A 12,685-nucleotide genomic window follows, 5' to 3' on the forward strand; every position below is an offset into this window, starting at 1 on the left:
TAAATCTACTGCACTAATCTGCCATATTAGAATCTAGAGATTAATGGTAATTCTGAGTAACTATGTTCTGCAGGAGGGTTATTTTGTAGTCATTCTGTTGATCTTCTTATGTTAGCTCTAAATATAATTGCTCGGTTTGTAATCATTCTTTCTCATATAATTACAATGAATATAATGATTCCTACAATAGAAATTCTAGACCCAATTCTTGATACTACGTTTCATGATGTATATGCGTCTGGGTAGTCAGAGTATCGTCGAGGTCAAAGAATGATGTATTTAAATTTCGATCTGTTAATAATATAGTAATAGCTCCTGCTAAAACTGGAAGTGAAAGAAGGAGAAGTAATGCTGTAATAGCTACAGATCATACAAATAAAGGTGTTTGATCTAAAGTTATACTTTCTGATCGTATATTAATTGCTGTTGTAATGAAATTCACTGCACCAAGAATAGATGATACACCTGCTAAGTGCAGTGAAAAAATAGCTAGATCTACAGATGCACCCCCGTGTGCAACTTATATTATTTATTCGTGGAAATGCTATATCTGGTGCACCAATTATTAGTGGAACAAGTCAATTACCAAATCCACCAATTATAATAGGTATTACTATAAAGAAAATTATTACGAATGCGTGAGCCTTAATAATAACATTATAAATCTGGTCATCCCCAATTAGAGATCCGGGTTGGCCAAGTTCAGCACGAATAAGTATTCTTATTGATGTTCCTACTATTCCTGCTCATGCTCCAAATATGAAGTATAAAGTACCAATGTCCTTATGGTTTGTTGAGAATAATCATTTTTGCGCTAAGATGGCTGAATTTTAGGTGGTAGACTGTAAATCTACTTATGAGATGTTTTCTCTCTTATCATATTTAGGTCTTATATTCAATTATGATTCTAGACTGCAATTCTAGAGGTGTAAAATTTTACTAAGGCCTAAAAGATTATTCTTTTAATTATAACTTTGAAGGTTATTAGTTTGATTAACTTAAGTCCTTAGTATAATGAAATTAAGGTTGATGTTGAAATCAATCCTATTGTTGAAATTATTACTGTTATAGGAAGAATGATTCTTGATTTTTGGGACTTTATCTTTATAGATCACGAATTTTCTGTGTATGATGTAATTAGAGCTGAGAATCTAATACGTATATAGTAGTAGAGTGTAATTGTAGTTAATACAACTATAATAGTTATAATAGTTGTTATATTGTTTTCTATTAATGATTGTATTACAATTCATTTTGGTAAGAATCCAAGGAATGGTAGTAGTCCACCTAAAGATAATAAAGATAAGAATATTATTAATTTAATTTCGGTTTTTATATTTCTGGCTGAATAAATTTGATTTATGAAAAATAAATTTATTTGCTTAAATAATAAAACTATAATTAATCTTAATAGTGAGTAAATAATGAAGTACAGTTCTCAGATGTTTTCTCTGACTGTTAATGATCTAATTATTCAACCTAGATGTCTGATTGATGAATATGCTAAAAGTTGTCGTAAGGATGTTTGATTTAAACCTCCTATTGCCCCAATAATAATTCTTAAGATAATAATTGTTCAAATAAAAGTTCTTAATTGAATACAATAAGATACGACCATTATTGGGGCGATTTTTTGTCATGTTATTAATGTTAAACAATTATTTCATCTTGATGCTCCTATAACTTCTGGAAATCAGAAATGGAAAGGTGCAGCTCCAATCTTTAATAATAGTCTACATCTAATTATTATTGATGGGATAAATTCTGTTTCCCATCCCATGGGATATTTTATTTGAATCAGCAAAATTGAAAATAATAATATTGTCGATGCTATTGCTTGGACAATAAAATATTTAATTGATGATTCATTTATTATTATATTTTTATTTCTTGTTAGGAGCGGAATAAATGAAAGTAAGTTGATCTCAAGTCCTATTCAAACCCCAAATCAGGAATTTGATGAAATGGACAGGATCGTTCCTATCATTAATGTTGATAGGAAGAGAAGTTTTGTAGAGTTGTTGGTCATTAAAAAGGAGAGGATTGATACCTCTATAAATGGGGTATGAACCCATTAGCTTGTTTAGCTTACCTTTTTACATTAAGGTGTATGATGCACGTTAGTTTTTGATACTAAAGGAGGTAGTTTAATTCTATCTTATGTAATTTTAATGAAGGTAATTTTATTTACTTTATTTACCCTATCAAGGTAACCCTTTAATCAGGCACTTCATTTATTTAATATATAAATCGAAAGTTTTTTTTTGAAATTCTTTTATGTATTTTTTGTTTAATTAGGATTAATTTATCCTGCTCATTTTATTTTTTTATATATATATATATATAATAAATAATTTATATTAATATATTACATTTAATTGAAATTAAAGTATTATAAGTTCATCTTACCATTATCAATTGATTATTTTAATGCAATTATTTACCTAGGATTATAGCTACTTATGTTTTTAGCTTAAAATAGGTTATTATAATATAATATATATAATAATATGTAATTTAATATTTAATATTATTATAATTGGATATAATAAATAAAATTATTAATTTAAATATAAAATATTATAATTAATATAAATAATTGTATTAATTATAATAATATACTTATGTAAATTATCTATAATTAGTTTATTTAACTAATATATATGAAAGTTAACTTAATATAAAAAAAGAATTCATATTAATAACATATTATATTAAATTACATAATTGTATAAAATATATTTATTATATTATTTAATCTTTCTTTATTTATTAGTGAAAAGAAAGATTAAATAAGAAAGAATATAATACATTTATTGCTATACATGTTCCATATTAATCTTTAATTATATATAATAGAGAAGTTGTTGTGGTCATACATAGGGGCGTTTCTTTTTTTTTGTTAATGTTTGTGGTTTTTTCTTTTTTTTTTCTTTAAATATTTGAATCTTTTATTTTTTCCTGAATTAATAGATTTAAAATTTTCTTATTTTTTATTTTTAAAAGTTTTATTCTTGCTTGTTTATTCACTTTTTCTTTGTATTATATGTAAGTTTTGTTAGACTAAATGTTCTTTTTGCAGTAATTTGATTTAATTATCAAGTGATTTTGGATTTAGCAATTGATTTAGTATCGGCATAATTCGTGCCAGCAGCCGCGGTTATACGATTGATACAAGTGAATATTATTGGTTAAAACAGTTGTTTATATTATTAGGGTTGAAATATAAATTTGTAAGGTGAAATGTTAAAATTTATTTGTGGCCCTTTTTATGAATCTGTGAAATTTAAATAATAAACTAGGATTAGATACCCTATTATTTTAAATGTTAATTATATTTACCAGGGTACTATTAGTTAAGGTCTTTAAACCCAAAGAATTTGGCAGTATCTCATTCCATTCAGAGGAACCTACCCCATGATTGATAATACACGATTTACTCTACTTAATTTATTTGTTTGTATATCTCCGTTATCAGAGAATCTTTTTAGAGTTATAATTCTCAAGATTTATAATTATAAAATATTTCAGGTCAAGGTGCAGCTTATAGTTAAGAGGAGGTGGGTTACAATAGATTTTTGTTTATAACGGATTTGATAGTGAAATACTGTTAATGAAGGTGGATTTGATAGTAATTTAATTTATTTAATTTAACTGATATTGGCTCTGAGATGTGTACACATCGCCCGTCGCTCTCATTATTGATTATTCTATTTTATTTTAAAGTAGCTTCAATTTAGATGAGATAAGTCGTAACATAGTAGATGTACTGGAAAGTGTATCTAGGAAGAGTTTCAAGATATAACTTATTAGTAAAGTGTTTCATTTACACTGAAAATTTTTCTGTGCAAATCAGGATATCTTGATTATTTATTTTATTATATTTATTTTTTGTTTATTAATATAAATAATTTTATTGTATTTTTGTCTTAGTATATTTTATAGAATTGATTTTTTAAATTATAGTTTATTGGTAATGTAAGTGTTTTATGAAATATTATTTTAAATTTTTTTAAGTAGATTTTATTTATTGTACCTTTTGTATCAGGGTTTATCAAAATTTTAGTATTTATTTTACTTGTCTCGATTTGGGTTGATTTATAAATAATTTATAGTTAATGTATCATAATTATTATTAAATTATTTATAGAAATGAGATGTTAATCGTTTCCCAAGATATCTAGTTTCTTAAGAAAAAATTTAATTTTTTAAAGTTATTTGTTTTTATATAATTTTTTAAGTAAAAATATTAACTTATTTATTCTTTAAGGGATAAGCTTTGAAGTTAATAACCTATAATTTATTTTATAGAAATATAATAGTAAGCTTTAAACCAGCTATCTTTAAGATTACGTTTTAGTTCATTATTTTTTATTTTGATTTTATAAATATTTTAGGTTTTTTATTAAGATTATTAATTTAATTTTAAAATTTTTGTAATAATGATAGAATTAGTATATTTATTTGTATGAAATTTTTACCTTGTGAACTTATTATAAGGAACTAGGCAAAATTGATTTCCGCCTGTTTATCAAAAACATGTCCTCTTGTTTATATTTTGAGGTCTGGCCTGCTCACTGAGCGTATTTTTAAAGAGCCGCGGTATTTTGACCGTGCAAAGGTAGCATAATCATTAGTCTCTTAATTAGTGGCTGGAATGAATGGCTTGACGAGAAATCAACTGTCTCTTAATAAATTTTTGAATTTAACTTTTGAGTCAAAAGGCTTAAATTCTTCTTTAGGACGAGAAGACCCTATAGAGCTTGACATTTTACTTTTATATAGTTTTTTGTTTGTCTTTCTATATTTAATGACGATGTTTTGTTGGGGTGACATGAAGAATAGATAAACTCTTCATTATTATATCATTTATTTATGATTGTTATTTTGATCCATAATTTATGATCATAAGATTAAGTTACCTTAGGGATAACAGCGTATCGACAAAGCAGATTGCGACCTCGATGTTGGATTAAGAAAAATTTTGGGTGCAGGAGCCCAATGATTAGGTCTGTTCGACCTTTAAATTCTTACATGATCTGAGTTCAGACCGGCGTGAGCCAGGTCGGTTTCTATCCTAAGATTGTTAATCCATATTAGTACGAAAGGACCATATGGTTAAAATATTTTTTGTTATATTGATTAATATTAATTTATTTACTATTTTGACAGATTAATGTGTTGAATTTAGAATTCATTTATGTAGATTTTTTCTACAAATAGTATTGATACTTTATGATTTATTTATATTTATTTTGAATTTTCTTTTATTGGTTATTTGTGTTTTAATTAGTGTTGCCTTTTTAACTTTATTAGAGCGTAAGGTTTTAGGTTATATTCAGATTCGAAAGGGTCCAAATAAGGTAGGTTTTGTTGGAATTCCTCAGCCATTTAGAGATGCTATTAAGTTAATTTGTAAGGAGCAACCAATTCCTATTATATCTAATTACCTACTTTATTATTTTTCCCCTGTTTTTAATTTAATGATTTCTTTAGCCGTTTGAGTAATTTTTCCTTATTTAACTTATATGTGTTCTTTTTCTTATGGATTTTTATTTTTTTTATGTTGTACTAGATTAGGTGTTTATACTGTTATAATTGCTGGTTGATCTTCTAATTCAAATTATTCATTATTAGGTTCTCTTCGTTCTGTTGCTCAAACAATTTCTTATGAAGTTAGTTTAGCTTTAATTTTATTGTCTTTAATTATTTTAATTGGTAGTTTTAATATGTTTGATTTTATAAACTATCAGCTTTATTGTTGATTTATTATTATTTCTTTTCCTTTAGCTTTAGCTTGTTTTGCTTCTTGCTTAGCTGAAACTAATCGTACTCCTTTTGATTTTGCTGAAGGGGAATCTGAGTTAATTTCAGGACTTAATATTGAGTATGGTGCGGGTGGTTTTACTTTAATTTTTTTAGCTTAATATACTAGAATTGTCTTCATAAGAATGTTATTGGCTTTAATTTTTTTGGGCGGTGATTTTTATTCTTTTATATTTTTTATTAAGCTTGCTATTATATCTTTTGGTTTTATTTGGGTTCGTGGAACATTACCACGGTTCCGTTATGATAAATTAATGTACTTAGCTTGAAAAAGTTTTTTACCTTTATCTTTGAATTTTTTTATTTTCTTTGTTGGTTTAAAGATTTTATTTATCTCATTTGTTTAGTGAAATTTTTTGAGAAAAGTTAATAGAAGAGTTAAACTTCTAATTTTATGTTTTCAAAACATATGCTTTTCCTAAGCTAATTAACTTTATTCCTTAATTAATTTATCTCATGCGTTTGCAACATGGACATTAATTAAGAAATATGTGAAGTAAATAATTGTTAAGATTTGACCTGTTATAATATAAGGTTCTTCAACAGGTCGTTTACCAATTCACGTTAGTAAGCATACAACAACTACTATAATTCAGAATAAAATTTGATTAATAGGGTAAAATTGAATGCCTCGGAATGGTGTTTTATTATAAAATGGTAAAATTATTAAGATTCTAATTGATAAAAACAATGCAACAACACCTCCTAACTTATTAGGGATAGATCGTAGAATTGCATATGCAAATAGGAAATATCATTCTGGTTGAATGTGAACTGGTGTTACTAATGGGTTGGCAGGTACAAAGTTATCTGGATCTCCTAATAGGTAAGGATTAATTAAACATAGTATAATTAATAATGATGTTATTATTACAAATGTAATAGAATCCTTAAAGGTAAAGTATGGATGGAATGGAATTTTTTCACTATCTCCATTTAGTCCAAGAGGATTATTAGATCCTGTTTGGTGAAGAAAAAATAAATGAATTGCTGCTATAGCAGCAATAATAAATGGTAATACAAAATGGAATGTGAAGAATCGATTTAATGTTGCATTATCAACAGCGAATCCTCCTCATACTCATTGGACTAAATCTGTTCCTAAGTATGGGATTGCTGATAATAAATTAGTAATTACTGTTGCACCTCAAAAAGATATTTGGCCTCAGGGTAAGACATATCCTATAAATGCAGTTGCTATAACTAAAAATAAAATCACTGTACCAATTATTCAGGTATGTATATATATATATATAAGATCCATAGTAAATTCCCCGTCCTACATGTAAGTAAATACAAATAAAAAATATAGATGCTCCATTTGCGTGTAAGGTTCGGATAATTCAACCATTATTTACGTCTCGGCAGATGTGTACTACACTACTGAATACTATTTCAATATTTGATGTATAATGTATAGCTAAAAATAGTCCAGTTACGATTTGAATTACCAAACATAACCCTAATAGGGATCCAAAATTTCATCAAAATGAAATATTTGTTGGGGCAGGTAAGTCAATTAAAGAGTTATTAATAATTTTAATTAAAGGATGTCTTAATCGTAAGGGTTTATTCATTAGTAATTATCTTATTTTACGAATAGGTCCATGATTAATATTGGTGATTTTAACAACTGCTAGTAGTGCTAAAAATAAATAAATTATTATTATTATTGTAATAATGAATGTTGTTCTATTATATAATTTTTCTAAAGATATTGTTATTTCTTGATAATTGATTGAATTATCAATATTTATAGTTTCGGTGTTTTTGAAAAAGTCTATAAATATAGATATATCTAGAATAGTTAATATTAATATGATAAATACTCACATTATTAATGTAATAATTATAGTGATTGATTTAGGCTGAAATATTTCGTTTGATGCAATTCTTGTAATGTAAATAAATAATACTAGTATACCACCAAGTAATGTTAAAAATAAAATATATGATAATCAATATCTTTCTATTATTGTTCCTGTTATTAATCCAACTAGGAAGGTTTGAAGGATAATTAAAAGCATTATTGATATTGGGTGTCTTAATTTAATAAAATTAATATTTATTACATTTGATAATGATATAATTATTATTTTGATCATTTCAGGGGTTAGTTTATTTAAAATACCGGTTTTGGGGACCGATGATGGAAGCTTTTCCACCTCTGAAGTTTTAAATGTGGGGGCTGGACTTATTTCCGGTTTACAAGACCGGCGTTTTTTTTAAACTATTAAAACTAATGTTTATATTCTCTATTTTTACTTCTTTATTGATTTATTTTGCTGGTGTTTATGTTTTTTCTTCTAAACGTAAACATTTATTAATGGATCTTTTGAGATTAGAATATATTGTTCTTTCTTTATTTATGTTAGTTATTGTTTTTCTTATTGAGTTTGATTATGATTATTTTTTTCCTGTTATTTTTTTAGTTTTTTCTGTTTGTGAGGGTGCTTTAGGTCTTTCTATTTTAGTTTCAATAATTCGTTCTCATGGTAATGATTTTTTTAATTCTTTTGGTTTATCTTTATGTTAAAGTATTTATTTATAACTATTTTTTTGATCCCTCTTTGTTTATTAAATAATTGTTGATGGTTGGTTCATTCTTTAATGTTTCTGTCGGGTTTTGTTTTTATAATTTGTGTTTATTCATATGCTGATTTGAATATAATTAGATATTATTTTGGTATTGATTATTTTTCTTTTAGTTTAATTTTACTTAGTTTTTGGATTTGTTCTTTAATAATCACTGCTAGAGGTTCAGTTTATTTAAGTTCATATTATTCTAATTTTTTTGTTTTTATGGTTTTGATTTTAATAATTATGCTTTATTGTTCATTTGCTAGATTAAGTCTTCTTTCTCTTTATATTTTTTTTGAGGCTACATTAGTTCCTACTTTACTTTTAATTTTGGGTTGGGGTTATCAACCTGAGCGTTTGCAGGCTGGTGTTTATTTAATTTTTTATACTTTGGTTGCTAGATTACCTTTATTATTAGTTTTATTTAAGGTTTATGATTTTTCTAATACTTTATATTTTCCTTTATTGGTTGATTTTGGTTCTTATTATTTTATGTTTTATGTATTTATAATTTTGGCTTTTTTAGTTAAGATACCTATGTTTTTGGTTCATTTATGACTTCCTAAGGCTCATGTAGAGGCCCCTATTTCAGGTAGAATAATTCTTGCTGGTGTTTTATTAAAGTTAGGTGGTTATGGTATTTTTCGTGTTATAAAGGTTATTTCTTATTTGGGTTTAAAGTTTAATTATTTTTGATTGTCTTTAGGTTTATCTGGGGGTGTTATTGTAAGATTTATTTGTTTTCGTCAGTTTGATTTAAAGTCTTTAATTGCATATTCTTCTGTTGCTCATATAAGAATGGTTATTGGTGGATTGATGACTATGAATTGATGAGGTTGTGTAGGTTCTCTTTCTCTAATGGTTGGTCATGGTTTATGTTCTTCTGGTTTATTTTGTTTATCTAATATAATTTATGAACGTTTAGGTAGACGAAGATTATTAATTAACAAGGGTATAATTAATTTGATGCCAAGAATGGCTTTATGATGATTTCTTTTAAGATCATCAAATATGGCTGCTCCTCCTTCTTTAAATTTGGTAGGTGAAATTAGATTATTAAATAGAATTATATCTTGATCTTCTTTTAGATTCTTTGCTTTGATTTTTTTATCTTTTTTTAGAGCTGTTTATACTTTGTATATATATTCTTATTCTCAGCATGGGAATTATTATTCTGGTGTTTATACTTGTTCTCTTGGTTATTTTCGTGAATATCATCTTTTACTTTTACATTGATTGCCTTTAAATATTCTCTGTTTAAAGGGTGAATATTTCTTTGTTTAGTTTGCTTAAGTATTTTAATTAAAAATATTGTTTTGTGGAATCAATGATATGAAGTTTTTCATCTTAGGCCGTGAATTTATATTCTATTTGGTCTTTGAGTTTTTTTTCTTTGTTTATTTCGAGAACTATAATTTTTATTTTAGGTATTTATTATTTAATAATTGATTATAGAGTTTTTGTTGAGTGAGAGCTTTTCAATTTAAATGGTTCTATAGTTGTTATAACTTTAATTTTGGATTGAATATCTCTTATTTTTATATCTTTTGTTATATATATTTCTTCTTTGGTTATTTATTATAGAGAGGATTATATATCTGGTGAAAAGAATATAAATCGTTTTATTATTATTTTTTTAGTATTTATTCTTTCAATAGGTTTTTTAATTATTAGTCCTAATTTAATTAGAATTTTATTACGTTGAGATGGTTTAGGTTTAGTTTCTTATTGTTTAGTTATTTATTATCAAAATGTAAAATCTTATAGTGCTGGTATATTAACTGCACTTTCTAATCGTATTGGTGATGTTGCTATTTTAATTTCTATTGCATGAATGTTAAATTTTGGTGGTTGAAATTATATTTATTATTATGATTTTATTTCTAATTCTTTTGAAATAAAGCTCATTACTATATTAATTGTTTTAGCAGCTATAACTAAGAGAGCTCAGATTCCTTTCTCTTCATGACTTCCTGCTGCTATAGCAGCTTGTACTCCTGTTTCTGCTTTAGTTCATTCTTCTACTCTTGTTACTGCTGGTGTTTATTTATTAATTCGTTTTAGACCAATATTGGATACTTATAATTGTGGTTGATTTTTACTTTTAATTGGTTGTATAACTATATTTATGGCTGGATTGGGCGCTAATTTTGAGTTTGATTTAAAGAAGATTATTGCTCTTTCTACTTTAAGACAACTTGGTTTAATAATAAGAATTTTGGCTATAGGTTATCCAAAGCTTGCATTTTTTCATTTATTGGCTCATGCTTTATTTAAGGCATTATTATTTATATGTGCAGGTTCAATAATTCATAATTTGAAGGATTCTCAGGATATTCGTTTTATAGGATCAATTGTTAATTTCATACCTTTAACTTCAGTTTGTTTTAATGTTTCTAGTTTATCTTTGTGTGGAATACCTTTTTTATCGGGATTTTATTCCAAGGATTTAATTCTTGAGATGGTTTGTTTAAGATGAATTAATTGTTTAATTTTTTTTCTTTATTTTTTTTCTACTGGTTTAACTGCTTCTTATTCTTTTCGTTTGTTTTATTATTCAATATCTGGTGATAATAATTTTTATTCTAGATTTTCTTTTGATGATAAGGGTTATTATATTTCATTTGGAATAATTGGTCTATTGTTTGTTGCTGTTTTTGGTGGTAGTCTTTTATCTTGATTAATTTTTCCTATTCCTCATGTGATTGCTTTACCTTATTATTTAAAGTTTTTAACTATTACAGTTGTTATTTTAGGTGCTTATTTAGGTTATCTTATTACTAATTTTGATTTTTCTCATAATTTATTTTCTTTAAGTATACTTTCTTTTGTTAGATTTGCTGGTTCTATATGATTTATACCTTTTCTTTCAACTAAGTTTATTAGATATATTCCTTTAAAATAGGTTATTATTCATCTAAGTCATTTGATTATGGTTGAGGTGAATTACTTGGTGGTCAAGGTTTATATAGATTATTTATTTATTTAATTGGTTATATTCAAGGTTGATATGATTCTAATTTCAAGATTTATCTATTAACTTTTATTTTTTGAATATTTATTTTGGTAATATTGTTTTTCGTTTACTTAAATAGCTTATAATTAGAGCGTGACACTGAAGATGTTAAGGAAGTATTTTTACTTTTAAGTATTTATAAATATAGATATATTATTTTTACAGTGAAAATGTAATGTTTTATTTAAACTATATAAATTTTAGAAATGTTAACGGAGTTTAACCGCTAATATAAAAAGTTAGCAGCTTTCATATTGGCTTTACATTTCCTTAATTGGAACTATTATAGTTCAATTATATTATTAACAGTAATACGCCTCTTTTTGGCTTCAATTAATAAGAATAAGGGTAGTACATACCAATCTTCCAGGTTCGAAACTGACTGCAATATTTCGCTTCTTATTCTATTTAAGGTTGATTGATAATATCAATACTTTTTGAATGCAACCCAAATGTTATATTTAACTACAACCCTTTATTCTGCTCATTGTAATGCTCCTTGGTTTCATTCATGGTATAGTCCTCCTAATAGAACTAGAATAAAAAATATTGTTGATACTGTTCAGATTATAATGTCTGAAGTTTTAAAAATAATTACAATTGGTAGAATTAGTGCAATTTCTACATCAAAAATTAAAAAGATTACTGCGATTAGGAAGAATCGTATTGAGAATGGTATTCGTGCTGATCTTTTTGGATCAAACCCACATTCAAATGGTGATCTTTTTTCTCGATCATTAATTAATTTTTTTGATAGTGTTGCTGCCAGGATTATAACAATTATTGGAATAATAAATCTAATGAAAACTCTTGTTGATAGAAATAGAATTGTTTTTCTTGATTTATATCAAGCTTTCTGATTGGAAGTCAAATGTACTATTTATACTAGAAAAACAATTATCTACCTCATCAATAAATAGAGATATATAAGAATAATCATACTACATCTACGAAGTGTCAGTATCATGCTGCTGCTTCAAATCCAAAGTGATGTCTTGGTGAAAATTGATTTATTTAGTGTCGAAGTAGACATGTTGATAAAAAGATTGTTCCAATAATTACGTGTAAACCATGGAATCCTGTTGCAACAAAGAATGTTGATCCATAAACTGCATCTGCAATGGTAAAAGGTGCTTCTCAATATTCATATGCTTGAAGAATTGTAAAGTATAGTCCTAAAAACACTGTGAAGAGTAATCCTTGTAGTGCTTGAGTATGATTAGATTCCATTAAACTATGATGTGCTCATGTTACTGTTACTCC

At 25.9% G+C, this 12,685-nt stretch overlaps 1 long non-coding RNA gene across 1 annotated transcript in view; it reads right to left on the reverse strand.

Moving 5' to 3' along the window:
- Positions 1 to 7,076, reverse strand: part of LOC126355126 (uncharacterized) — a 31,232-nt gene extending 24,156 nt beyond the window's left edge. The window contains exon 1 of the long non-coding RNA XR_007565460.1: positions 7,031 to 7,076. This is a non-coding gene — a long non-coding RNA (uncharacterized LOC126355126). The remainder of the gene's footprint in view (positions 1 to 7,030) is intronic.
- Positions 7,077 to 12,685: the final 5,609 nt, after the last annotated feature.

Source organism: Schistocerca gregaria, chromosome 3 (genome assembly GCF_023897955.1).
Source record: "Schistocerca gregaria isolate iqSchGreg1 chromosome 3, iqSchGreg1.2, whole genome shotgun sequence".
In the NCBI taxonomy this organism is placed as follows: domain Eukaryota; kingdom Metazoa; phylum Arthropoda; class Insecta; order Orthoptera; family Acrididae; genus Schistocerca; species Schistocerca gregaria.